General features: G+C 50.0%; 1 non-coding gene across 1 annotated transcript; it reads right to left on the minus strand.

The window, feature by feature from the left end:
• Nucleotides 1–5,349: 5,349 nt before the first annotated feature.
• Nucleotides 5,350–5,468, minus strand: LOC131747188 (U5 spliceosomal RNA). The gene has a single exon (XR_009332816.1). It is a non-coding gene; the product is annotated as a U5 spliceosomal RNA (small nuclear RNA).
• Nucleotides 5,469–25,595: the final 20,127 nt, after the last annotated feature.

The raw sequence follows: 25,595 nt of genomic DNA on the forward strand, positions 1-25,595 counted from the left end.
CTGCCTACACATTCGCAGACCTATCTCAAGATAGTGATTCACTTTATGGAGATTTTTAAAGTGACATTTTCTTACACTGCAATGAAATAAAATTCACATTTTATGTCAAGATAAGAAAAATTCAAATCTAACATATTTCTCTGCCTGTTTGTGTCTCCTCCCTCCCTTTTAGTGTGTATCATGCATCTGCATTACCCAGACCTCCTTAGATGATAACATTCCTCCTTAATCTTGTAAGCAGTCACAGATGACCCATTACTCGCTTTGTACGTGCAGATCTGGATTGTGTAAACTATCAGTACTTCATCTGATGTATAACCCTTTGCCTCAGAAACATATATAATAGTCCTCAGAGCTTTCTGAAAGACTATCTCCCAGGTTATATTCCTTAGATTGTCTGGAATAAAATTATCTGTTCCTTTCTTAGATCAGCTAAGTCCGTGTGCAGCAGCGAAGACCCAAAACAGTCAAAAAAATTTTTTTTAAATTTTTTTGATTCAGTTTTTGTTGACAATTGTCTCCACGTGCTGAGGAGCTAATTTATTTGCACACGGACTCTCTGACGCCATGTTTCCTCGAAGAGGCAGAGAGGCAGCTACACTGCAAATCTAGCTTTGTTGCCAACTGCTTATTTCCCATTCTGGGGTCTGCCTCTTGGTCCAGCTCCCTCTGTTGGGACATGGAGTTAGAATTCTACAAGGGTATGCGGTTCTCAGAGTCTCTTCTTTCAACCCTTGATTTCAGGGTCAGTGACTATTTGAATTTTCTGTGCTCGGTTTCCCTTCCTTACCTCTGCACCACTCCAGTGATCAGCGGTGTTGGGTTATGTGGGTTCAGTTGCCTTTGCTCTTGTGGTTTGCAATACACACTTTTATATTAATGGCAGGTTACGTCCACCCTGAGAAATTTGTCTCTATCAGCATCTCCCTGTTAGATGGGATTCTTATGAGCACTCATTTACATTTTAATAGGAAGCTTTCAGTCCTTTGTCCGGGAAAGACAAATCACTTTTGGTGGATTCCCTTTCCATATCTGTCATGACTGAACTAACGACATTAAAGAATTTTATTTTTTTTTCACTTCATTTTGAAAGTTTTAAACAAAGCAATAGGGACTTCCAGTGGTTAAGACGCCACGCTTCCAATGCAGGGAGTGCGGGTTCGAACCCTGGTCAGGGAACTAAGATCCCACATGCCATGTGGCGTGGCCAGAAAACCCCAAAACCCCAAAACAAAGCAATAAATGCCTATAGTCAAAACCAGAATGGTATATTAAAGAAAAATAATAATAAAAAGGAAAATAAAATGGTGAGAAAGGGCTCTTCTCTCCACTACCAATCTCTCTCCTTTAAGGCAAACCCTTTTTAGCTCTTTCTCATTTTTAGTTCCTACGATGTCAATTTTATGTTTATCAACTACAGACACTTGCTGTTGACTTGTACCCTCCTCATCCTTCCTGATATAGCTATGCCACTGTCTTCCGTTCTCTCACTAGTTAACTCTGCCGTTTCGTGTAACAGACTGAAACCTCCATTTCTTGCTTCATTAATCATAGATTGTATCTTTTTAGTCCCCAAGATGTAAGATGAATAATTAGCACCCCCATCCTTCCCTTCCCTTCTCTTCCCCTTACATTTCCCAACCTCTCTCAGATATACTTTAAAAAATAGCCTTTTAGAATTCTTTTTTTTTTGTGTGTGTGTGTGTGTGTGTGTGTGTGGTACGCGGGCCTCTCACTGTTGTGGCCTCTCCCGTTGCGGAGCACCGGCTCCGGACGCGCAGGCTCAGTGGCCACGGCTCACGGGCCCAGCCGCTCCGCGGCACGTGGGATCCTCCCGGACCGGGGCACGAACCCGTGTCCCCTGCATCGGCAGGCGGACTCTCAACCACTGCGCCACCAGGGAAGCCCTAGAATTCTTTTATGCTTATAGAAGAGTGACACAAATAGTATAGAAAGTTCTTATATACTCCATATCCAGTTTCCCCTACTATTAACTTTGCACATTTGTCACAGTTATGAACCAATATTGATGTATTATTATTAACTAACGTCCATACTTTGTTTGTATGTCCTTATTTTTTAACCTAATGTCTTCATCCTGTTCCAGGCCCCAATCCATGGTATCACATTATATTGAATTGTTATGTTTCCTTAGGCTTCCTCAGACTATGAAAATCACTCAGACTTGCTTTATTTTTGATGACCTTGACAGTTTTGAGGAGTATATTGGTCAGGTATTTTGTAAAATGTTTTCAATTTGGATTTGTCTGATGTTGTTCTCATGATTAGTGTGGGATTATGTCATTATCAATTTATCATATCAAGAGAATGTGGTATCAGTGTGACTTACTGATGGTTTAAACCTGGATCATCTGACTGAGATTGGTTTTGTCAGGTTAACCCACTGACATTTATCTCCTCTTTAACAACTTTCTTTTTTTTTTTTTGGAATACTTCATTCTTTCTGGAACTAAGATTCCTAGGATTCCAGGGTCCTAGCTCTAGGGTTATCTTGCATATTTCTTTTTCCCTCTTTTTTTAAATTGAAGTAGAGTTGATTTACAATGTTGTATTAGTTCCAGGTGTACAGCAAAGTGATTATATATATAAAAGCAGATTCTTTTACATACACGTTATTGCAAAATATTGAATATAGTCCCCTGTGCTATACAGTCGGACCTTGTTGTTTATCTATTTTATATACAGTCGTGGGTATCTGTTAATTAGGGTTATGTTATACATTTCTACCCCAGACTTAGAATCAGTCATTTCTCTAAGGACCCCTGGTTCCTTTTGTTGGAGAGAGCATTAGGAACAAGATCTGGGTGCTTGATATGTTCGCTGCTACTGAGATATTGTCAGGGGTACTTAAAAAATAATAATTAATTAATTTATGGCTGCATTGGGTCTTCATTGCTACGTGCAGGCTTTCTCTAGTTGCGGCGAGCAGGGACTGCTCTTTGTTGCAGTGCATGGGCTTCTCATTGCAGTGGCTTCTCTTGTTGCGGAGCACGGGCTCTAGGCCCGTGGGCTTCCATAGTTGTGGCACGTGGGCTCAGTAGTTGTGGCTCACGGGTTCTAGAGCTCAGGCTCAGTAGTTGTGGCGCACGGGCTTAGTTGCTCTGCGGCATGTGGGATCTTCTCGGACCAGGGCTCGAACCTGTGTCCCCTGCACTGGCAGGCGGGTTCTTAACCCCTGTGCCACCAGGGAAGTCCCTGTCAGGTGTACTTTTGCTTTTAAAGTTTCTCAACTGATAGAAAGAATGTATTTTATGTAATCATAGTAATATAATATGTAACTATACTATAATCTTTTGTGATTCTTTATAGACTTATTCTAAAATTTGAATCCTTTTCCAAACACTAGTATTTAAACTGCTATAGGTAGGCAAATACAGTTTACTTGCAGAAGCAGATAGTACATTACGATTATGTTTTCATTTCATTTTCAAAGGCTTATATCATCAAGATCAAAAAAGATTATTCTTATAATACCCCCATTGCTCAAAATCATGCATTGTTTTCATATGTACTTGGTTTTTTTTTTTTTGATATTTGTTGTCTTTTCTCTGATGTTTATGATTGCCTTTCTTTTCGCTTGTTGGAAGAGGAGATACATTCCTTTTTCTTATTATATCTCCCAGATTTTCCGTCTTTTTTGCTTTTCTTTTTATGCGGTATTTATTCATTCCATTCCTTTTTTGAATCTCAGTGACTTCCGGGTCTGATATGGACTGGTTTCTTTGTATTTAGATAGTGACTTTCTTATATTTATTTCCTTTTCCTTGAGTGTTTAATTGCTTTTAAAAATTGAATTCTGGGGCTTCCCTGGTGGCGCAGTGGTTGGGCGTCCGCCTGCCGATGCGGGGGACGCGGGTTCGTGCCCCGGTCCGGGAGGATCCCACGTGCCGCGGAGCGGCTGGGCCCGTGAGCCATGGCCGCTGAGCCTGCGCGTCCGGAGCCTGTGCTCCGCAACGGGAGAGGCCACAGCAGTGAGAGGCCCGCGTACCGCAAAAAAAAAAAAAAAAAAAGAAAAAAAAATTGAATTCTGGGCCTTCATCACATGCTCAAGGCTCGTTTTTCCAAGTTCACTTCTATGCTCTCGTAAACTCTCCGCTCTAGGACTTTATTTTCCTGCTCCAATCTCAGCCGGCTGCATAGCTGCCACTCGGGTGTTTTCTTTCAGTTTTATTCCCATGTGGATTCTGTGTTCCCCGTGATTCATACCTTCCTCCTCTTTCTTTGTTTACCCCCTCATGAACTTGGCTTAATTTTCTTGATTTACTTCTCGTGAATAAGTATTTGAGGAAGTTACATGAGAATGTACTCAAATAAGTTCTTAAGAAAGGGAGTATGAGAGGTGAACTTCCTGAGTCTTGACATATCTGAAAATGTTTTGCTCTCCTCTTACTCAATTTCAGCTGAATTGGGAATTCCAGGTTGAAGACGATTTCCCCCAAGTTTGAAGACATATTGCAGTGTCTTCAGGTACACTAACCGGAGTTAGCATTGCTAATTAGAAGTGTTGCCAACAGAAAGTCTGTTGCCAGACTAATTCCTCAGCTTTGGAAATGAGCTGTTTTATTATTTGCTTTTCTTTGGCAGCTTTTAGGATCTTGTCTTGATCCATGGTTTTCTGAAATTTCACATTAATTTATCTAATTGTATACCTTTTTAATTTTTTTATTTTTTTTGGTGGTACGCGGGCCTCTCACTGTTGTGGCCTCTCCCGTTGCGGAGCGCAGGCTCCGGACGCACAGGCTCACGGGCCCAGCCGCTCCGCGGCATGTGGGATCTTCCCGGACCGGGGCATGAACCCGTATCCCCTGCATCGGCAGGCGGATTCTCAACCACTGCGCCACCAGGGAAGCCCTAATTGTATACCTTTTTAAAAAAAAAAAAATTAATTTATTTGGTTACACTGGGTCTTGGTTGCGGCACGTGGGCTCCTGAGTTGCGGCAGGAGAGCTCCTTAGTTGTAACACGTGAACTCTCAGTGGCTGGATACACATGGGATCATACTCCTAGGCAAGGGATCAAACCCGGAACCCCTGCATCGGGAGCACCGAGTCTCACAAACTGGACCAGCAGGAAAGTCCATCGCTAGATCTTTTTTTTTTTTTTTGCGGTACGCGGGCCTCTCACTGCCGTGGCCTCTCCCGTTGCGGAGCACAGGCTCCGGACGCGCAGGCTCAGCAGCCACGGCTCACGGGCCCAGCCGCTCCGCGGCACGTGGGGTCTCCCCGGACCAGGGCACGAACCCGCGTCCCCTGCATCGGCAGGCGGACTCTCAACCACTGCGCCACCAGGGAAGCCCGTCGCTAGATCTATTTTTATCACAGAAATATCAGCCTTGTTTATTCCCACAAGGCCTCAAAAAATTGAGGCAACCGTCATGCCTTTCCCTCCCTATATGAATCTTTAGTAAAAAGCAAAAGTTTCATTCAATTATGAAGAGGAGCATGAGTATAGATTGTATACCTTTGTATATCTACTGTGCTAGGTACGCTGTAGACCCTTTCAGTTTGAAGATGTGTGTCTCCTTTTTCTTTGGGTAATTCTCTTGATTTAACCTTTTTCTCCCTTTAACTATTGATATCCAGAATCAACTCCATGATGATTTAATGCTGCAAAAAGTTGTGAAAGGAGGAGATGGGATGGCCTTTCTAGTCTTAAAGATGCAGCAACATCTCTCCCCTAGTGAAGGGCTTGGCTCAGTTCCTGTGATCAAGCTCTGGGCTCTTGGCGTGAGTGAGAAGTACACTGTAGGACAGAGCAGCCTGTATATGCAGCCACCTGTCCTTTCCCCCAAATCCACCCCCTCCCGCAACGAGCTTGCATGAGGATGGAGGTTATGAGTCATATTGACCTAGGAGGAACAATGGTGCGCTCTCCTTTCTTGGGGCTTTGGAGAAGATCATTCATTCATTCTTAGCCAGGCACTGTGCTAAGTGCTGGGGATACATAGATAAAAGAGCCTCTCGGTTTCTACCTCTGAAGAGCTGACAGTCTACTAGCTGTGACTAACAGATACAGAAAGAACATGCCATGTGATAAAGGCCCTGATGTCAGGGAGACGGTGTAGCACTGAAGTCAGCAGTCTGAACCCCAGAGCTGCCATGTGTTATTTCACTTTGCTAACCTTCACTCTCCTCTTTCATGGGATTGTCGTGAGGATTAAATGAAATAAGGGATGGGAAATGCTCATCTCAGTACCTGGTAAATATTGAGAATAATAATATTGAGAATAACATGTGCTGCTAGCCTGGAGAAGATGCTGATCAGCTCTCTGCCTGGAGAAGAGGAGGAGGGTGGGAGTCAGGGAGGGTTTCATCCAGGAAGGGATCTCCAAGCACTGACACTTCCTTCCTGAGGAAGACCCCCAGGGATTTCCCTGGCAGTCCTGTGGTTAAGACTTCGCCTTCCAATGCAGAGGGTGTGGGCTCGATCCCTGGTCGGGGAACTAGATCCCACATGCTTCGCGGCCAAAAAAACCAAAAAACATAAATCAGAAGCAATATTGTAACAAATTCAATAAAGACTAAAAATGGTCCATATAAAAAAAAAATCTTAAAAAAAAAAGGCCCCCAGAAGGTATCTTCCTTTGTCCCAGAACTCCAAGGAGTCACATTATTGACCATTGACAAGAGCCTCCAATGAGGGAAATTCACTCAAAGGCCACTGGGGTAACTTAACCATGGTACCAGATTTCTGCTGCCTTGGCTCCTTTATTGGGTGCTTTCTGGGAGATGCAAGGGTGAATAATGAATGAACCTGTATTATGATCACCATCTGCCAGACTCTTTTTCAGGGACTGTCTAATTTAATCTAACCCAATAATCCTCTGGAGGAGGCTACTCTTCTTCCGGTTTTATGGATGGTGGAAGTGAGCTCAGTTCAGGGACATTAAATTAATCACCGAGATCATGCAGATAGCAGACAGAACTGAGATTTGGTCCCTGCAGTGTGGCCGCAGGCTGATATGCATTTCACATCCTCATTTGCATAGAATCATCAATCAAGAATTGTGGGGACTTCCCTGGTGGCGCAGTGGTTACGAATCCGCCTGCCAATGCAGGGGACACGGGTTCGAGCCCTGGTCCGGGAAGATCCCACATGCCGCAGAGCAAATAAGCCCGTGCACCACAAGTACTGAGCCTGCACCCTAGGGCCCACAAGCCACAACTACTGAGCCCACAAGCCATAACTACTGAAGCCCATGTGCCACAACTACTGAAGCCCGCGCACCTAGAGCCCGTGCTCCACAAGAGAAGCCTCTGCAATGAGAAGCCTGTGCACCGCAATGAAGAGTAGCCCCCATTCACTGCAACTAGAGAAAGCCCAGCCCCCAAAAAATAAATAAATAAAATAAATTTATAAAAAGAAAAAAAAAGGAATTGTGGTTTTCTTCTTCTACAGAAGGGACTGTAGAGACTTACTCAGTGCTTTAAGCTCCATCACTGGGAACACTCTCTGACATACACTACTTTTTCTAAGTTCCAACCTTTCCTGCCACTCAGCCAGGGTCGGGGGAGGAAAAGCTGAGGGGGTCTGCCTCTCTAGAGGCACCGAAGAGCCGGTGGTCTTGCTGCATCTGCTCCGGTACCCCCATTCCTGGCACATACAGGGGATTGCCACAAAGTTCTGAGCAGTGTTCCAGTGCCTTCTTACCCGGAATCTGGGCAAGTGTGATAACCCCCATGGGCTGGGACCCACAAGCCGGTGGCCAGTCTACTGGCCATCATCAGTACTGGGGTGCTGTCCTGTCTCGTGCCCTGGCCAGCTGCACGGACCACCGGACCCACGGAGCATCCAGGCAGGCTCCCTACTGAGCTCAAAGTCCTTTGTAACTCACTGTCTCCTCCTTGTGGACATTTGTCCCCAGCGGGCTCACAGAAGCTGGCAGCTGTGCTGTTGGAGGACTGTAAGGTCAGAAGCCCCGGGGGAGATCGGGGGAGATGGGCTGTGTTTGCCCAATAGTCAGGCAAGCCCAGACAAGACGATGAAGTGGGCGAAGTTTACCCGCACTTCACTCGGCTACCCTTTCTACTCCATCTCTTCCGGCTTGTGTAACTTAGGCCCCTTTGCACATAAGAAATATACTTTTAGGAAGTGAAGGTACCTGTCATTTACATCTTAATATGCTTTTCAGTGCACATAGCACCTTTTGGGAAGGGATTTGTTCTTTAGGCTTCAGCCTTGGCTGTGAGAATTAACAAAAGATTTTATCCACAGTTAGCAGCAGGTGTGTGTTGTACATCTCTGTGTAGGAGGCATCATATTTTTTTGAGGGTCTTTCTTTGCTGAAATCACACACCACCTGGCCATGATCCTATGCCAGCAGGCCCTCTTATGCAGCTTGCCACCTGCTTGCAGGGATCAGCAGATTCAGTTTCAGGTATTTTTTCAGAAGAGGCAGAAGGTACTCTGGGCTCCCACGTGCTCCTTCCTCTTTGTGATTTTCTCCTCAAGGCACACAACTGAACGTCAAAACTGGGAAGAGGAGAATTCAATCCCTCCTTCCAAGAGCTGATAATGCAAGGATCCCAAGCTATTTATTCATCTATTAACCTATTTTTTTTTCAATTGAACTTCAGGGTGCACAGAATTGGGATAATCAAAATAATTGAATTCTAGCACATTCATCATTCATCCATGAATGATTCCCTCCGTCCCTCCCTCCCTCTCTTCCTTCCTTCCTTCATTATAATGTAATAAGAACCTGTAAACCCAAACCAAAAGCTAGGACCTTGACAATGACCTATATTTAATCACATTCCCTTGACCCATTCCACCCATGCTTTTGTCTCCTGCATCTGAGGTTATGATCATCCTGATTTCTGTGTCCACCACTTCCTTCTTTCCTTTTTAAAGATAGTTTGGTTGCATCTATATGCATTTCTCAAAATACATTTTTTATTTTAGTTTTTTTTGACTTAAGATTATATTGCCAAGATTCTTCTATATTTTTGCTTTTCGCTGTCATTCGTTGTTTTGTCTGCTGTGAATGTTTGGTTGAATGAATAGACCACATTTAAAAAAAATCTGTTCTCCTACTGAGGGACACTTGGGCTGTTCCTGGTTTTTATCTGTTGTGTGCAATGCTGCTGTAAACTATCTCATAAATGTCTCTTGTTGTACACGTGCAAGCGTTTCTCTTTATTTCTCCATCTGAGAAGTATTTATTCAAACCCACCGCATGTACTGCCCTGGTCATCGTGGAGAGTGTGGCATTGCTCACATCAAACCTTGTCGGGGGGATGGAGCTGCAGGGTGCTCTGCTGGAAAGGGCTGTGACATATTGAGACAGACCTGGGACTTTGGTTCAGACAGACTTGATCCAGGGTCCACCTGGGTCACTTACTAGGTATGTGACACGGAGCATTTCTTGACCTCTCTGGATTTCAGTGTTCCCGTTTTTAAAATGAGGAGCAATAGGGCTTCCCTGGTGGCGCAGTGTTTGAGAATCCGCCTGCCGATGCAGGGGACACGGGTTCGTGCCCCGGTCCGGGAGGATCCCACATACCGCGGAGCAGCTGGGCCCGTGAGCCATGGCCGCTGCGCCTGCGCGTCCGGAGCCTGTGCTCCGCAACAGGAGAGGCCACAACAGTGAGAGGCCCGCATACCGCAAAAAAAAAATAAAAATAAAAAATAAAATAAAATGAGGAGCAATAATATTGCCTCACAGAGGAATAAATGGGATGAGCGCCGCCTAGCACATAGTAGGTACTCTCTATATGCTAATTCTTTCATTCTTCATTTCTATCAACCCCCAGGTGCTATCAATATTCCTATACAATATCATATATGCTGTACATCTACTATAATACTATGTTGTTATACCTAGTATCAGAATAAGAGAAATAAAACATGCAATTCTCAAGTTAGAGGAATTTATGATATATCTGAGGATTAAAAATAACATGCAAGAAACAGTGAGACATCAAAGCATAGCTGGAGATGCAGAGCTGCCTGAGAGTAAGTACGGCCCCTTGAGGTAACACGTCAGAGCTCACGCTGCGCTGACCCACTCCGCTTACCTGCTTACGACCTCAGGAGCCTTACTTTGCTTTTGGAGTCTCTGCTTCCCTGTGGGGGTTAGGAATTATCCTGAGCTCTGAGGCTTTTGTGTGATTAAATGAGATAATCCATAAATCCCTGTGCTGGTGCCTGGCTCACAGTAGGTGCTGCTATTAACCTGGGGTGTAGTGTGAGCTCCTTACATCCACCGAGTGTCCACTGGGCGGGGACTCTGCAGAGGAGATTCAGATCCTGGATTTGGAGGGAGGGAGTCTACTAATAGTTCTCAGTACAGACTTCAGATGAGTTCCCTTGGAACTGGGGGGACGGTTGGATGCCCTTATCAAAAATACAGATTTCCCCAGACTGAGTCAGCATCTCCTGGGGGGTAAGGCTTGGGAATTTGCATTGTTATAAAGTTCTATGACGATTCTAATGTGGAAACAAGTTTAGGAACTACTGGATGGGGTTGGGTGGAGAGGAGTTAAAGGAGAAGAAAGGAAGAGAGGAAAGGGAAAAGGAGAGTCAGGGGTAACCTTCAAGTTAATGTGTCAATGTGGAATATTTTTGATTCAGAGAGAATATTACTTTACACCTGATATTTTAGAAGTGGGAACAGACAGGAGGTCTTATTTCATCTACCTGCTCTAAAAAGCAGGCATAGACGGGGACAAAAATACTGCACTCAACAGGGAGCTTGTGACAAAGGACAGGGACTTGTGACAGTCAGGTGAGTATCAGCAACCTGGCACCTCCCAGCCATGTTTGAAGTGAGGTCACCAGGCAATGGCTGTGGCTGAACTCGAGGGGGAACCTATTTCCAAGACGAGCTCTGAGGACGGGACTTTGGCCTCGTGTTCTTCCCACCTCCAGGAGGCCAATGCAGGTGTCAGGGCTATTTCGTCTTGTCCTATCAGCTACGGCATCATAGTCTGCCAGGTGATCGATCATTGGCTGTGAGATACACTAAATAAAGTCAGCCTGGAAAAATCTCCCAGAGTCTGGTACTGTCTGTGTCTGTCATATATCAAGTCATTACATGACCTCATTGGCAGCCCTGCAGCTTTCCCACAGCACAGGCATGGAAAAGGGGAGATCCAGCCTCCAGGGACGGGTCATGGGGACAAGGGGCAGCCAGCTGGATGTTGCAGTTGTCTGGAATTGCTGCTTGATCCAAGCAATGATTGTGCCTAAAAACAATTCCCATAGAGCTTTGTTTCCTTCGGTGAGCTGGGAGAGAGTCTTGGTATATTGCATCCACCAGTGGGGAGGTAGTAGAAAGAATGGGTGAGAATATGAGTTTGGGGTCACATCTGTGCAATTTATGATAATAAATACTAGCTATTATTATTAGAAATAGTTTATTATATCGCACAGCATAAGCATTTAATGTGGTGGCTGATTTCATAATGGGAAGTTGCCCACAGAGGGTTTAGTGTCAAGGGGTATCGATTCCATAAGCCCACGTGGTTCACGGGGAGAGGACTGTCCCCTCAACTCCGCCATTTCATCTTCCACTGCTTTTCCACCCTTCCTTTCTAAGTTCCTCAAACACTACACTCATGGTCTGCATTGCCTCATGGACATCTGGCTTCCACTCCTACACCTCCACTCAGTGGCGTTTGGATAAATCACCAATGGCCCTTATGCTGCGAGATCGCAAGGCCATTCTTCGCATATTTTATTGGACTCCACGCTGTTGGTTTCTCTGTCCTCCTTCAAATCCTAGTCTGCGTGGCTCCTGTGACCCTGGGCTGTCCCGGTCCCCACCTACCTGCTCTGTCACGCACTTCCTTCCCTTCCTTTCGTCACTCATTCCCTCTTTCCCTTCCTTCTTTCCCCTCTTTACATTTCATTTTCCTGCTGGGTTCTGGCCTCCCTTTCTTCTTTTCTTTCTGTACACTCACTGGGTGATCTCAGCCACTGTCGTGACTCAAGTCCCAATGCTCTTGGCCCCAGATATCCCCCATGGCTATAATGGGGGAAGCATGGCATCACTTATTTATTTATTTATTTATTGTGTGTCATCACTTTTAAAGGGCCCTGCCCACCTGGCCGCAGTGGAACAGTCCAGGATATGCACCCGATGAAAGCCAGGCCAATCTCCGTTCTTCCCAGGATTTCTTTTTTTTTCTTTTCTTTTTTTTTTTTTGCAGTACGCGGGCCTCTCACTGTTGTGGCCTCTCCCGTTGCGGAGCACAAGCTCCGGACGCGCAGGCGCAGCGGCCATGGCTCACGGGCCCAGCCGCTCCGCGGCACGTGGGATCCTCCCGGACCGGGGCACGAACCCGCGTCCCCTGCATCGGCAGGCGGACTCTCAACCACTGCGCCACCAGGGAAGCCCCAGAAGAGGTTTACAGAGCACAGCAGAGCCTTGTACAACGCGTGGGAAAGGAAGGATTTTTCAATAAATGGCATTGACATAACTGGCTGAATCTTAGAAAAAACAAAGTTCTATCCATATGTCACTCTCTAAGCCAAAATAGTTTACAGATGGATGAAAGATTTAAATATAAAATGAAACTAGTGAATTCCCTGGAGGTCCAGTGGCTAAGACTCCGCGCTCTCACTGCCAAGGGCCTGGGTTCAATCCCTGGTTGGGGAACTAAGATCCCACAAGCCACGAGGTGTGGCCAAAACAATAAAATAAAATGAAACTAAACATTTTAGAATAATGAATGAATCTATTAGAATCTTGAAATGGGAAAGGTCTAAGGACCTGGACCCCGTGAGCCATAAAACAAAAGATAGAGGAACCTGACCTCATAAAAACTTAAAGCCGCACTGGGTGAAAATACCCCAGAGAAATTCAGAATGAAATGGTAAACTGGGGAGGAAAAGTTGCAGGCATTTGACAAGGAGCCTTCATTTACAAAGCACTCATGTAGGAACTCAATCAGAAAGTGGTGCATGACTCAATGGCCAAGTGGTCAAATGGGTAGTCCACAGGAAAAGGACTTAAAACGGTAAATAAACGTGAAAATGGGTTCAACCTCACTCACTAGGGGATGCAGACTGGTACTATTTTCTCCAATCACATTGAAAATAAAATAGAGGTCTGAAAATATCCAAGATTGGCAAGAGTGGAGGGAAATGGGCTCTCGGGTATTCTTGACAAGAAAGTAAGAGCAAGACCTTTTTGAAGGGAAACTTGTCAATATCTATGAATCCCTTCCACCGAGGGGACTTCTTCTGACAGCTACAGTCACAGATATACACCCTGACACATGTACAGAAACGTGGTTCGTGATGGCCAAGGATGGATGTATGGATTTTTGATCCTCTCTCTCTCTCTCTCTCTCTCACTCACACACACACACACACACACACACACACACACACATCTTCCAAGGTGCCCCTAAGATGCTGAGTGGCCGGCCCTGGTCTTAGTGAAGGTGATGCTGTGTCAGCTTCATTTGTGACATGAATGGAAAGAGCCCCCAAAGCCCCAGAGCTCTTCCTCTGACATTTGTAGAGAATTTTATGCAGACCCTTCTCCTGACCCCATATCCTTTTGATCAGCAGACAGCCCAGGAGTTTGATAATCTGACAAGTTTAGGACACGTCTGACCCTCTCACTGACCGATCCCGCACTGTGAGGACAGCTCTGCCTCTACGGAAGTGAAGAGCAGCTTAGCCAATAGATATTCTGCAGGTGAGTTTTTTATTGAAGTATAGTTGATGTACAATATTATATGAGTTACAAGTGTACAATATAGTGATTCACCAGTTTTAAAGGTTATATACTCCATTTACAGTTATTATAAAATAGTGGCTATATTCCCTGCGCTGTAGTATATATCCTTGTAGCTTATTTATTTTACACGTAGTAGTTTGGACCTCTTAATCCCCTGCCCCTTTCTTGCCCCTCCCCCCTTCCCCATTCCCCACTGGTAACCGCTACTTTGTTCTCTGTATCTGTGAGTCTCGCTGGTGACTTTCACCTTGAATTCAGTGCATTGAGTGTTAGGTGATCAGAGACCCTCGTCAATCCAAGCTCCCTGCTCCTTCTTTATAACCTGTCAACCCTCCTCTTCACTTGCCTTCCAGATTCATCCACCTGTGCACACTAACTCATCGATGCCAGCATGGTGCTTTACTTACTGAACTGTTACATGTCTGGCTGGTACAGCCACCATCCTTACAGTTTGTTTCCATTATGTGACTATGAAATACACTTTCTTACGGCTTGCATTAGGCAGCTGAGGTCGACAGGGTCATTTCATCGCTGAAATCCACCAACACGTGCTGTTGAGTTTTACTTGTAGAGGGCATCTAGCTACGCTCCCTCTTATAACTATTAAAATAAAGGTCGTGGTGCCTAAGGCTTAAAATGAGATCAGAGACGTGAATGGGCTGGTCCATCACACTCTCCTGTTTCCTCAACACACGTCATGCGCATGTGTTCACTTCCACTCCTCACAACCCAGAAAGATGAGGTAACTTACTTGTAAGAACCCACGTCTGTCCGTAGGAATCCCCAAACTTCTGTCCACCAGACCATGACCCATGACTCGGGGGTTGCTGACAGCACAGGGCAGGGCAGGGCAAGAATGGCCTCGAGAAGGCAGTGGAAGCTGCCGAAACTGCTGACCCAGGAGCACGATGGGGAACAGGATGATGAGGTCACGGGAGCCAAACTGATGCGCTTGCCGGGGGCGGGGGGGGGTACCCATCCCCCTCCGGACTTCCCATCACCACCACTACCTTCTGCTTCCCCCTCCTTCCCAAGGGCCGCCCCAGGCAAGGACAAAACTGTCCCTGGCAGCCCTTGACCCCGGGCTGAGAAGGAGGAGGAATACGCCTGCCAACTTCTAATATTTGACTTTGAGGGGCACACGTGGCCTTCAGCTTGAATGTGTGATGACACACACAGCTGAAGACACCCCAGCTCCCGAGGCCTCAGGAAGGTCAGAAGGTCACCACCGCTCATCTGTCTCACACCGCAGCAACCTTTCACAGACATTTCCAGAAGCTGGTAGAATGTGTGGGTTTCAAAGGACCACTGCAGACAAGCCAGGCGTTAACAGCACTTCATTATAAGGTAGCACTAACTATAGAAAAGCCTGTGTCTCCATTCGTGTTCCAAGGCAGCAGGTTGAGTATCATACGTGCTGCCTGTTGGGGAAGAGGAGCCGGAAGTGCTGATTGACCTCGCCCTGAGTCCTGTGTGTTTCCTTCATCTTTCTGTTTTCCTGTGCTGCCCTGAGACCCGAGAGGTCTAGCCCACTTCTGTTTTCTGAGCCTCTAAGTACTTTACACAAAGAAGAGATTCCAAAAAAGGATTAATGAAAATTACAGCATTTAACAAATCAAGGCTTTTGATATGCAACACACACACACACACACACACACACACACACACACACACACACACACACACGGCAAGAAATTGGACTATTCTTTAGACAGCTGCAAGATTTATAAAAATATTAATTCATGGTGTGGGCTGGTAACACGGGACCCCAGTGTCAAGTTATGGGAAAGGTACCTTCTCTCCTTCCCAGAAGGGGAAGTCCCATAAATTCTGGGCCTTTAAGGAGAAATTCACTGAAAATAATGTCAATATTAAGTTTGAGGAAATGTTCTGAAATTGGGTTCTGGTAATGGTTGTATAACTCTGTAAATGGACTAGAAATTATTGAATTATACATTTATAAAAGGAGTAAACTTTATGCAAGGAATGTTATACCTAAATTTTAAAAAAGCAAAGTTGAAGCCCGTTGTGAAGATGAACCAGAAGACTCTCTCCCTCCCCCCACCCCGAGCCCATCCATCCTCTTGACCCTGGCCTGCCTTTCTCCCTGGGTTTTTCCCCCCTCATCTGCCCCTCCCCCACTTCCTGATCAAATGCTTCTACATCAAAGAGCTGATCGCCTCCTTCCTGCAAAACTGAAAGGAAACAGGAGAGGCTGTCAACGTGCCAGAGATAAAGTCATCAAAAAACTTTCAACAGAGGGGATGGGGGTCTGTGCCTCGCTCTCTCTGGGGAGCAAGGAATTAAGTGCGGGGGTGTGGCTGCTGTTTGCCAGTAGAGCTGCAGGCAAGATCTACTTACTGCCTCGGCCTGGCCTCGACCCTCCGGGCGCCCAAACCGTGCGATCCGCTCCATCACACTCTAGATTCCAGTGCCTTCTGTACTTCAACTCCTGTCTGCCCACCTGGCTCCATCTCTGCTTGTCTGTCCCATGTCTCGTTGGCCCCAAGGGGACGCACGAGGGCCCCCGGAGGCTCAGGGTGACGGGGAGGGGAGTGAGCTGGGCCGTGGAACTAGAGAAGTTGCTTTCTTTAGAGCCTCGGCGAAGGCGCAGCTGGCCAGCCATGGGCGGCCGCTGTCGCCATCTGTCGGTGATTTCCAGAACTGCCGGCTTTCTGGGGCAGGTAACTTTGTTCCCGTCGCTGCAAGTCAGGAAGTAGAGAGGCTCCTCTGTCCGGGTATCCAGATGTGTGGCAATGATCCTTCCAGATCCCCCAGCCAGCAGACCAGGACCAAGAGGAAGGCTCCAGTCCCTTAGAAAGAAGATGTAGGGGCTTCAGAGAGGCAGGCTGACCCTCCGCGGTGGAGAAGGAGGGGATGAAAGCAGAAGGGGTGGAAGGGATCGAGAAGAAAACGGGGCGGTGCCCAGCTCGCAGACCAGGAGGGGTGGTGGATGCCAGAGCTCAGGCTCCGGGGTCTCTCGGGCTCCTGGTTCGCAGCCAGTGAGCCCTGGAGGGGCTCAGATGCCCAACTAGATCACCAGCTCTTAGGCCAGCCTGGGACGGTCCAGCTGCCCCATTAATGTGGGCACGTTGTAGCTCCAATTCCTGCCTCCTTTGGTCTGTTCTAGAAGAGGGGTGGGGCTGAGGCTGCAGGTGTGGGGGAGGAGCAGCCTCACCTCCGGTTGGGAAGCAGAGACAGGGAAGTGGGTCTCACACACCCCTGCCCTCCCCTGCTGGTAATGTTCTCCACTGTAAGGATCTGGGTTCAAGGCTGCACCACCCCAAGGCTCCCTGCTGACAGGAAGCCCTTTCTGAGTATGTATTTTGGCCACAGGGACCCAAGGATGAAAGCTTAAATGCTGCTGAGGTTTCCAGGTCTAGAGAACAGAAGGCTCACCTCTTGTCATGGGCAGGGTGCATGTTTGCATGGATGTGGCAGAGAGGGTAGGAGAAACAGCACAGCACTGCGGGGGCCTGGTGGGGTGAAGCAGAAAGGGGCGTAATCCTGGTACGGCTTCCCAATCCTGCTCACCACATTTGTTTTCACAGAAGCTGGCAGGGGTCTTAACCCTGGATGCATATAAGAGTCTCGCGGGGAGCTTTTTTTAAAATTTTTTATAATGTTCTATGTCAATTATACCTCAAGCTTTAAAAAAAAAAAAATAACCAATTTAATTTTTTTTGGCTGCGTTGGGTCTTCGTTGCTGTGCGCGGCACAGACTTTCTCTAGTTGCGGCGAGCGGGGGCTACCCTTTGTGTGGTGTGTGGGTTTCTCATCACGGTGGCTTCTCTTGTTGCGGAACACGGGCTCGGTAGTTGTGTCATGAGAGCTCAGTAGTTGTGTCGCATGGGCTTAGCCGCTCTGTGGCATGTGGGATCTTCCCAGACCAGGGCTCGAACCCGTGTCCACTGCATTGGCAGGTTTGTTAACCACTGCGCCACCAGGGAGGTCCCTTGGGGAGCTTTCTTAAAACATCCTTTTGCTTAAGCACTTCCTCCATCTCCCTCCCCCTTTTCCCTACCCAACTGCACCTCCAGATTCACACTCAGCTGGTCTGGGTGGAGCCCTGTCATGGCATCATGCTCTGAGGAAGAGGGAGGAGAGAGGTTGCTGCAGAGGGAGAAAAGAGGTTTCAGACAGACCCTGGACACATCCAGGAGCAGGTGGAGGAAACACAGAAGTCTGCCGGGGAACTCAATTCAGGGAGCCACTCTCTGACCCCTAGACCACCAAAGCTCTCCCAAGAAGGAGAGGGCTCAAACAGGGGGACTTGACGTGACTGGAGGATTTGGTGTCCTATCCCCAGTCCTTCCACAGGGTCAGATCCATAAAGGTGGCTCCGAAAATGAATGGATGGATGGGTGGATGGATGGATGGATGGATGCTGAGAGTGATTAAGAGTGTAGACTCTGGGTCTCACTGTCTGGCCAGCCCTGCCTGTCCTAGGAGAGCCACATCTTTCAAAGGCCCAGCCCACCCCTTCCCCTCAGACTTTGTCCATGGACCCCTACCCCTACCCCAGCCCCACGTGACGTCACACTTGGACGGGCTGCCCTGAACCCCAGGGCCAGGACATGTCCCTCCAGGTTGACTGTTTCAGCCGGGATCCAAGACCCTGCCATGCTCTCTGACTCCACCAGGGGGCACTCTACGCCCAGGCACCATTTATTCATTTATTTGACAGATACTTAATGGAGATCTGGGTTGTACCAAGAACTGGGCCCAAAGACGGGAACATGAAGATAAAAATACAACAATTCTCCTTTCCAGGAGTTTGTGGTTCCGGGGGAAACACGGAAACAAAGACAGGAAAACAAAAGATCACCCTTAAAAGGTAGAAGTGATACTCAGGTCAAGGCAGAAATCCAGGTGGCCTGCGTGAGGAGGGGCCACAGAAGATCAGACGCGGATCAGCACAGGCAGGCGGCCCAGGGCCCTGCACCCTCCTTCTCAGTCCCACTTGATCTCTGCCCTCCTGGAGATATTCTGGGAGATGGAGGGACAGAGCCCTTGAAAATTCCAGAAGGATGTTTGTCCCGTTCCCAGCTGGTTGTGGACAGAGATCCCGGGCCCGCCTCAGACCCTCCCGCATCAGGATTCTCCAGGGCTGGGGACCGGGAATCTGTCTTTTTTGTTTTGGGGGTGTTTTTTTGGCCTCACCACGGCTTGTGGTATCTCAGTTCCCCAACCAGGGATTGAACCCGGGCCACGGCAGTGAAAAACGCCAAGTCCTAACCACTGCACCGCCAGGCAATTCCCGAATCTTTCATTTTTAACAAGACCCCCCAGAAGATGCCTACAATCAGGTAAGTTTAGGAAATTACTGTGCAGGATTCGTGGGATGCCCGGGACTCTGCTTGTGCTCAGAGGTGGCGGAGAGGATAGGACGGGATAGGACTGCGCCTTACACATGGTGGCCAACTCAATAGATATTTATTGGATGAAATGAAATCAGTGGGAGTGGCTTAAAGAGCTCTCTGGTACCTGCACAGGGGAATGGAGATCAGCAGCTCCCCAGCTGTCCCCAGACAGTGTCAGGATTCCCACTGGGTTCCCAGAGGTCTGGGGCATTAGAGTGAGTGACGGAGGGCCCTAGGGTCCAAGTAAAGAGTTTAATGTCACCGCACACACATGCCTCTGCACCCCTGAGCATCAGAAATACTTGTGGAAGCATTGTTCAAGCGACAGAAGATAACTGTGCCTGGGGTGACCCAGATTCTCCCAAAGCTGTGTTAAGATTAGACTAGCAGGGGCAGGGTAAGGTGGCTCGGACCACCTTTTGGTCACTGGTGAGGTTGGGACCAGCGGCATCCCCATTTACAGATTGTACTGCCAGGAAGAGCTCGCCAAGGGGCGCTTGGAAGGCTGGGTCCTGGTGGATTTGGAGGAAGGAGGGGTCTGGGAGATGGGAGACCCCAGTGAGGGGAAGTAACTCCAAGGAAAGGGTGGGAGGGAAGGTGGAGGGTAAAGAGGTTATGGCAGCGGAAAGGATTTCGGGATTTGAAACTTGGAAGAGGAAAGAGTTTGTAAAGAACGATCCTTAGAAAGATAAAACCTGGAACTTCCAAGGGCAGCGTCAAACTAAACAAGATTCCCCCGGGAGATCCTGGCTCTGTCCCTGGAGCGCCCCTTCCCTGCTGCTCCGTCCAAGGATGGCCAGAAAACCTTCCCCTGGTCACCACTAGGACAGCAGGGACAGGATGGCCATCTGAAAAGACCCCTCCTCAGCGCCTTGCACCCCGGGAATGCCAGGGTAGGGGCTTTCCCTCCTACCGGGCAAGTCTGAACTTCCTTTATAATCTCAGTGAGTCCGAAACTGGCCAAGAGGACTGTGGTCCTTTGTGCCCTCCAGTTGTTATACGATACTGTGTTCGGGTGTTACCTGCAGCTTCCGTTCCTTGGAAGATGGGTTCTTTAACCACCTGCCCAGGTGGCCTTGGGGGTCAGAGCTGGTGGGCGACGCTCACTTCTGGGGTGGCCGACAACTAACGGTGGTGCTCTGCACCCAAGGTGCGGAGATGTCCATGGCTTTTATGGCTTTCCTGCGGGGCAACTGTGGGCCCACTGTGATAGCCAATCACAGCTCTCTCAGCTCACTTGGGATGCTGGGGTGGGGGGCGGGCAGCTCCTTCCCTATTCTTTTATTGACACGTGAAAGACGAGGAGGCATGCTTTCTACACAGAGGGACTTTACATGTGGGGCTGCTCAGCGCCAGCCCTCCTTTGACCCAGATCTGCAGCCCTCATCTGGTAAGGGGCACAAGGAGCTCAACATTCTTGGCTTATGGACAAGGGAGATAATTGCCTCCGTTTATTTATTAATGCCACCTGCTTTCCTGGAGGAGAAAAAAAAAAAATCTCAGCCTGGTGGTGCCAGGGAGTCTCAACCCCCATGCAGGGGTATCCCATCCCAGAGAGAGTCAAACGAAGTCTGCACGGGGGTGCTTGAAACATAAGAACAGCCATGCCTGCAAGACTGCACTTCTCAAGGCGGTCCTTTCCTGGGGTCCCTTTCCTCAAGCCACCCCCCGCTACTGCCCACTCACCTCAACCTTGCCCAAGACTAGCCCAGGGGTTATGGGAGAGTTTCATTCCCTCTACCCAGATTCATATGGTGAAGTCCTAGTACCTCAGAATGAATGATTTGGAGAGAGGGTCTTTATAGGAGTAATCAAGTTAAAATGAGGTCATGAGTGTGATCCCCAATCCAGTATGACAAGAGTTCTTATGCAAAGGGGAAATTTGGACTCATAGACATGCACAGAGGAAATGATGTGAAGAGACACAGGGAGAAGATGGCCATCCGCCTGCCAAGGAGAGAGCCTGGAACAGACTTGAGGAGTTAGGAAAATTGTGTGCCCGACAGAGTTCAGCGTGGAAACTGATGTCAATGACCATGATGGCAGGGGACAGCCTTTAATAAATATTGACGAAGAAGTAAAGAATGAATGAAATGAAGGAGCCAAATGTTATTCCCAGGTCTGAACTGTCTGCCCTGAGGGCCACGGCACGTTTTCTAAGGATGAGATACATGCAGAAAAACTGAAAACTGCAGGAGCACACCAATCTGCGGCCTGAATATCTCATTCAGAGTCCTCAGAATTGCAATTATTTAGCAAGGTAGGGGTGGGGTGGGCGTGGCATTCCCACGCCCCTACATGCAATGAACACACTCTGCTTTCTCCAGGCCCCTATCCTCAGCCTCCTCAAAAACCTCCCCAGGGGAGAAGGCACTGGACAGACTAGGCAGAGTGAGAGCTGCCTATCTTTCTTTCTCAGGGGATGAGGAGTGAGAGGTGTGGCCCAGGATCGCTGGGTCTGGCCTCTGCAAAGGGCAGGGCAGTGACCACACAGGCCCATGGGAAGGGGGCTGCTACAGGGTGAGTTCCCTTTGGGGACACCTTTTCTTTCTTTCAGATCAGTTGTTTTTAAATACGTAATATATATATATTTTTTAAGCTGAGCTGCGAGGCATGTGGGATCTTAATTCCCCGACCAGGGATCAGACCCGCGGCCCCTACACTGGAAGGGTGGAGCCTTAACCACTGGACCGCCAGGGAGGTCCCGAAGATATGTAATTTGTTCTTTTGGAGAAGGAAGAAATGAGAAGAAGGAAGCAAGGAGGGAAAGGTGGGGGTGGAGACAGTGAAAAACCTTCTTGCCCCTCATCTGCCTGGTCCTGGGGACCCATCCCCTCCTCTTTAACCTGTCATGATGTCTTCTGTCTCTTTATGCAGATACTGGAAAATATGAATATGGGGAAAGAAGGGACTAGTAAAACCTCCCCACTTCCGGCTGGGATTGGATCCTTTTGAAAATTCTGCTTTGCATCCGGTGTGGGGGGGTCGGGTACCCCTCTCTCTACCCCGGACCTGGCTGTGAGGGCCAGCCCCAAGCGGGCCTGGTTAAGGGGCCGAACTGAATCTTCCCCAGCCGGCACCTATAGTTTTTTGTGCTCCGAAAACCCCATTCCCCTACCCTCTACCTCCAGGTGTGTACGTGTGTGTATGTGTGACGCGTACGCATACGTGTGTGTGTGCACGCTCGTGCGTAAGAGGCTGCCCTATTTTTTGCTTCCCCTATGGAAAGAGAACAGAGGCTGAGCCCTGCCACGTCCGGTTGGCGCCGAGGATTGGGGTCCACAGCTAAGCCCCCGCGGACGAGGATGCTCCCTTGATCCTCCATCCCGCCAGCCCCCGGGCTCAGTGGGTGGCCTCAGCCCACCAAGGCCCCTCCCCCAGCTCCTCCCTGGGAACCGGAGGCTGCCCTTCTGGTGCCCCGACTACACTAACTGTTAGTGACAGAGAAACATCGGAGTCTCCCGCATCCCCGGCCCCAGGGCCCTGCTCAGTACCCACCTGGGGGGAGGAGCTGAGAAGGGGTTTGCACAGTGAGGGGAGCTGGCTGCCCACATGCTGCCTGAAGGTCGCAGGCTGAGGCGGCCATAGTCCCCAGCCTGGCCTGAGGCTCCTGCAAACCAGCTCAGGGAGGGGAAGCCCATCAGAGTCAGAGTCCTGGACTTGGAGCGGAGTGGGGAGGTGGGGAGCGGAGGCTGTGCCTGCAGCTCCAGACCCAGGGCCCTGTGTGCCCCGGCTGGGTATTGCCCGCTGCAATACCCCCGAGGAGTGGTTCTCAACCCAGGAGTTTGCCCCCAGGGGACGCCGGGCAATGTTCGGAGACGTTTTTGGTTGTCGCAGCGAGGGGGGATGGTGGCGGTGCTACTGGCATCTAGAAGGTGTAGGCCAGAGACGCCGCTCGGTGTCCTACACTGCATAGGACGGCCCACACCACGGAGAATGATCTGGGTCCCAACGTCAGTAGCCCCAGTCTGAGAAATCCCGCCCTAGAGGCAAGGCAGGCAGGAGGCAATGGGGCTCCCCGGGCGCCATCACACCCACCCATCCAGGCTTTCTGAGCGCAGCGAGCCTCCCAGAGGGGATTCCTTCTCAAGGGAACAGGGACCCGCTTCCCTGGCCCCCGCTTTGTGCTGGGCCCAGAGATACAAGGATGAACGCTGTAGGTATCGGCCCGGGTTCCGGGCTCGCAGCCTGGGAGGGGGCGGAAAAAAGGTCCCCCGAGGGGAAGCTGGGTGGAAGGACCGGGTCTTGGCCGGGCCGGGCCCTGAAGGCGGAGAAGGGCCAGGACTCGGGGGCCCCGGGCAGGCCGCAGCCCAGACGGCTACGCAAGTGGAGACAACCGGTCCGGGCCGGCTGCCCCGGCGGCGGGGATCAGGTTGCAGGGGCGTCGGGGGCGGGGCCGGGGGTGGGGAGCCGCAGGCGGACCCAGGTTGGCTCGGGGCTGGGGGGGCGGGTCCTCGCTGGAGAGTGACGTCCGGGCGCCCGGGGCTCGGTCCTCAGCCCCACCTCCTGGCGCCCCAGGTGCGTGGGAGGCAGTGGGGCGTCTGCGGCGTTCGGGGGCCCGCTCCCCCCGCCCCCTCCTCAGGGCGGTGCCGGAGAGGCGGGGCACGGAGCAGAGAGCTGGCTGGGATTCGCCACTCCCCGCCCCCGCCCCTCGGCCCCCCGCCCCCAGTGGCTTTGCTCCAGGCACCGCCAGGGGGTGGTGGCCCCGCGTCCGCCCAGCTCTCCTCCACACCCGGAGTCGAGGCCCCTGGGGTCACCCTCAGCACAGCCCTATGGTTTCGGGGCCCCTCTCAATCAACTGCTGGGGGCCCCAGATCCAGGGCTTAGGCAGAGCTGGAGGCTGGGGTCTATTTTACAAATGAGGAAACCCGGGCAGGGGGAGGGAAGCTGCCCGAAGTCCGGGAGTTAGTAAGAACCGGGTCGCACCCGAGGAGCCCTGTTGACAGCAGAGGTGCCACTCGGAGGGACGGGGGCGGGAGGGGCCTGGTGGAAGTGTGATCCGCCTGCTTAATGCCAGCATGGATCCGGGATGGAACGCACCATCACCACGTCCACTTCAGCCCCTGGGTCTGACCTGGTGAAGGAGGAGTTAGGCTGTGAGCCCCCAGCGGGCAGGGATCAGCTCTTGCTAGGTCCCCAGAGTAGGGGCTTAATCAGCATTTGCTTACGGACTGAAAGCACTTCAACCTTAGCTCTTCAACCTGCCTTCTTGACTTCTTGTGCCCGGGTGACCCTCTTAACGCCTTGGTGGCCGACCCCTGCCAATTAGGGCTCTGCCAAGGGTCTGTCCCTCTCCTTGGCGTCTCCCTCCAATCCCAGCAACCTGCTGTCCCACCCATTCGGCACCCGTGAGGGACAGCAGAGGAAAGGGAAAATGTGGCACCTCCAGAGGGCAGCAGGCGGTGAAATCTGGCCTGCAGGGCAGCCTGCCTGGGCAGGAAGCAGGAGGCAGCTAGCTCCTGGATGCTTATCCTTGGCCGTGACTTCCACGGAGTGCCCTCGAGGAGCTCAGCACTAAATATGAACTCAGAGTGTTAGCACTTCCATTTTACAGATGAGGAAACTGAGGGAGAGTCAGGAGGGCTGCCTGCCCAGGGTCACGTAGTTAGTAAGCCAGAGCCTGGATCCGAACCCATGGCCATCTGATTCCTGGGGTGCGTTCTCTCCTCTTGCAGAGTTGCCTCCTGCTGCAAGGGCAGTTGGGCTCTGGCCCCCCACTTCCCTGAGGGTACTGATGTCCCCTCAGGTCACCCACATCCCATAGGGACCCACGTCCCAGCCTCCGCCCTTCAGCAGCCTTTCCTCAAGGAGACCGAGGTCAGAGCCCCGCCCTGAGCCCTAGGAGGATGAGGTCAGAGCATTACCGGGCTCGTGCACATGCTAAATAATTCATGCGGCTGCTGCTTGAGTGGGGCCTGCAGCATCCAAGAGGGCCCAGAGTGCAGACGGCAAACAGGAAACAAAGTCTGGTCACTCGCACTCGTGCCTGAGCACCGCAGGTCCCCCTGGAGCTAGAAGTGCTAAACCTGGTGAGAATGGATTGGAGGGCTGACGGACCCTAACTAGCTGCGTGACCGTGGGCAAGTCACTTAACCTGTTTCTTGCTCCTACAGGAAGTGTGAGGTACCCTGAAAGAGTTCAGGGACCACATGTGTAAACTGAATGCTGGGCGTGGCATTTGGCAGGTCCTCCCGACTCAAGGGAGGTATTGGTTATACCTGGCTCCCACCTGCCTTCCCATGAGCCCAGAGGTTTACCCAAAGGTGCTCCCCCCTCCCCCCGCACCAGCCTACCAGGCAGCAGCAAGATTATGAAAAAGGTGGGTCCGCTCTCTTGCCCCATGCCTGCATCACCAGGCCTTGTGTCTGGGGGGAGAGCGGGAGTGTGGGGAAACAGTGACCTTGGGCTTGGCCTGCTTGGGAGGCCCGGTTTCCCCTTAGAACAAATCCCCAACCAAGAAAAAAATTTAGCTGGAATCAGACAGCCTTTGTTGGTCTAGAAGGCAAGGAGTTGGA

The sequence above is a fragment of the Kogia breviceps genome, chromosome 19, assembly GCF_026419965.1.
Source record: "Kogia breviceps isolate mKogBre1 chromosome 19, mKogBre1 haplotype 1, whole genome shotgun sequence".
NCBI classification, from domain to species: Eukaryota; Metazoa; Chordata; class Mammalia; order Artiodactyla; family Physeteridae; genus Kogia; species Kogia breviceps.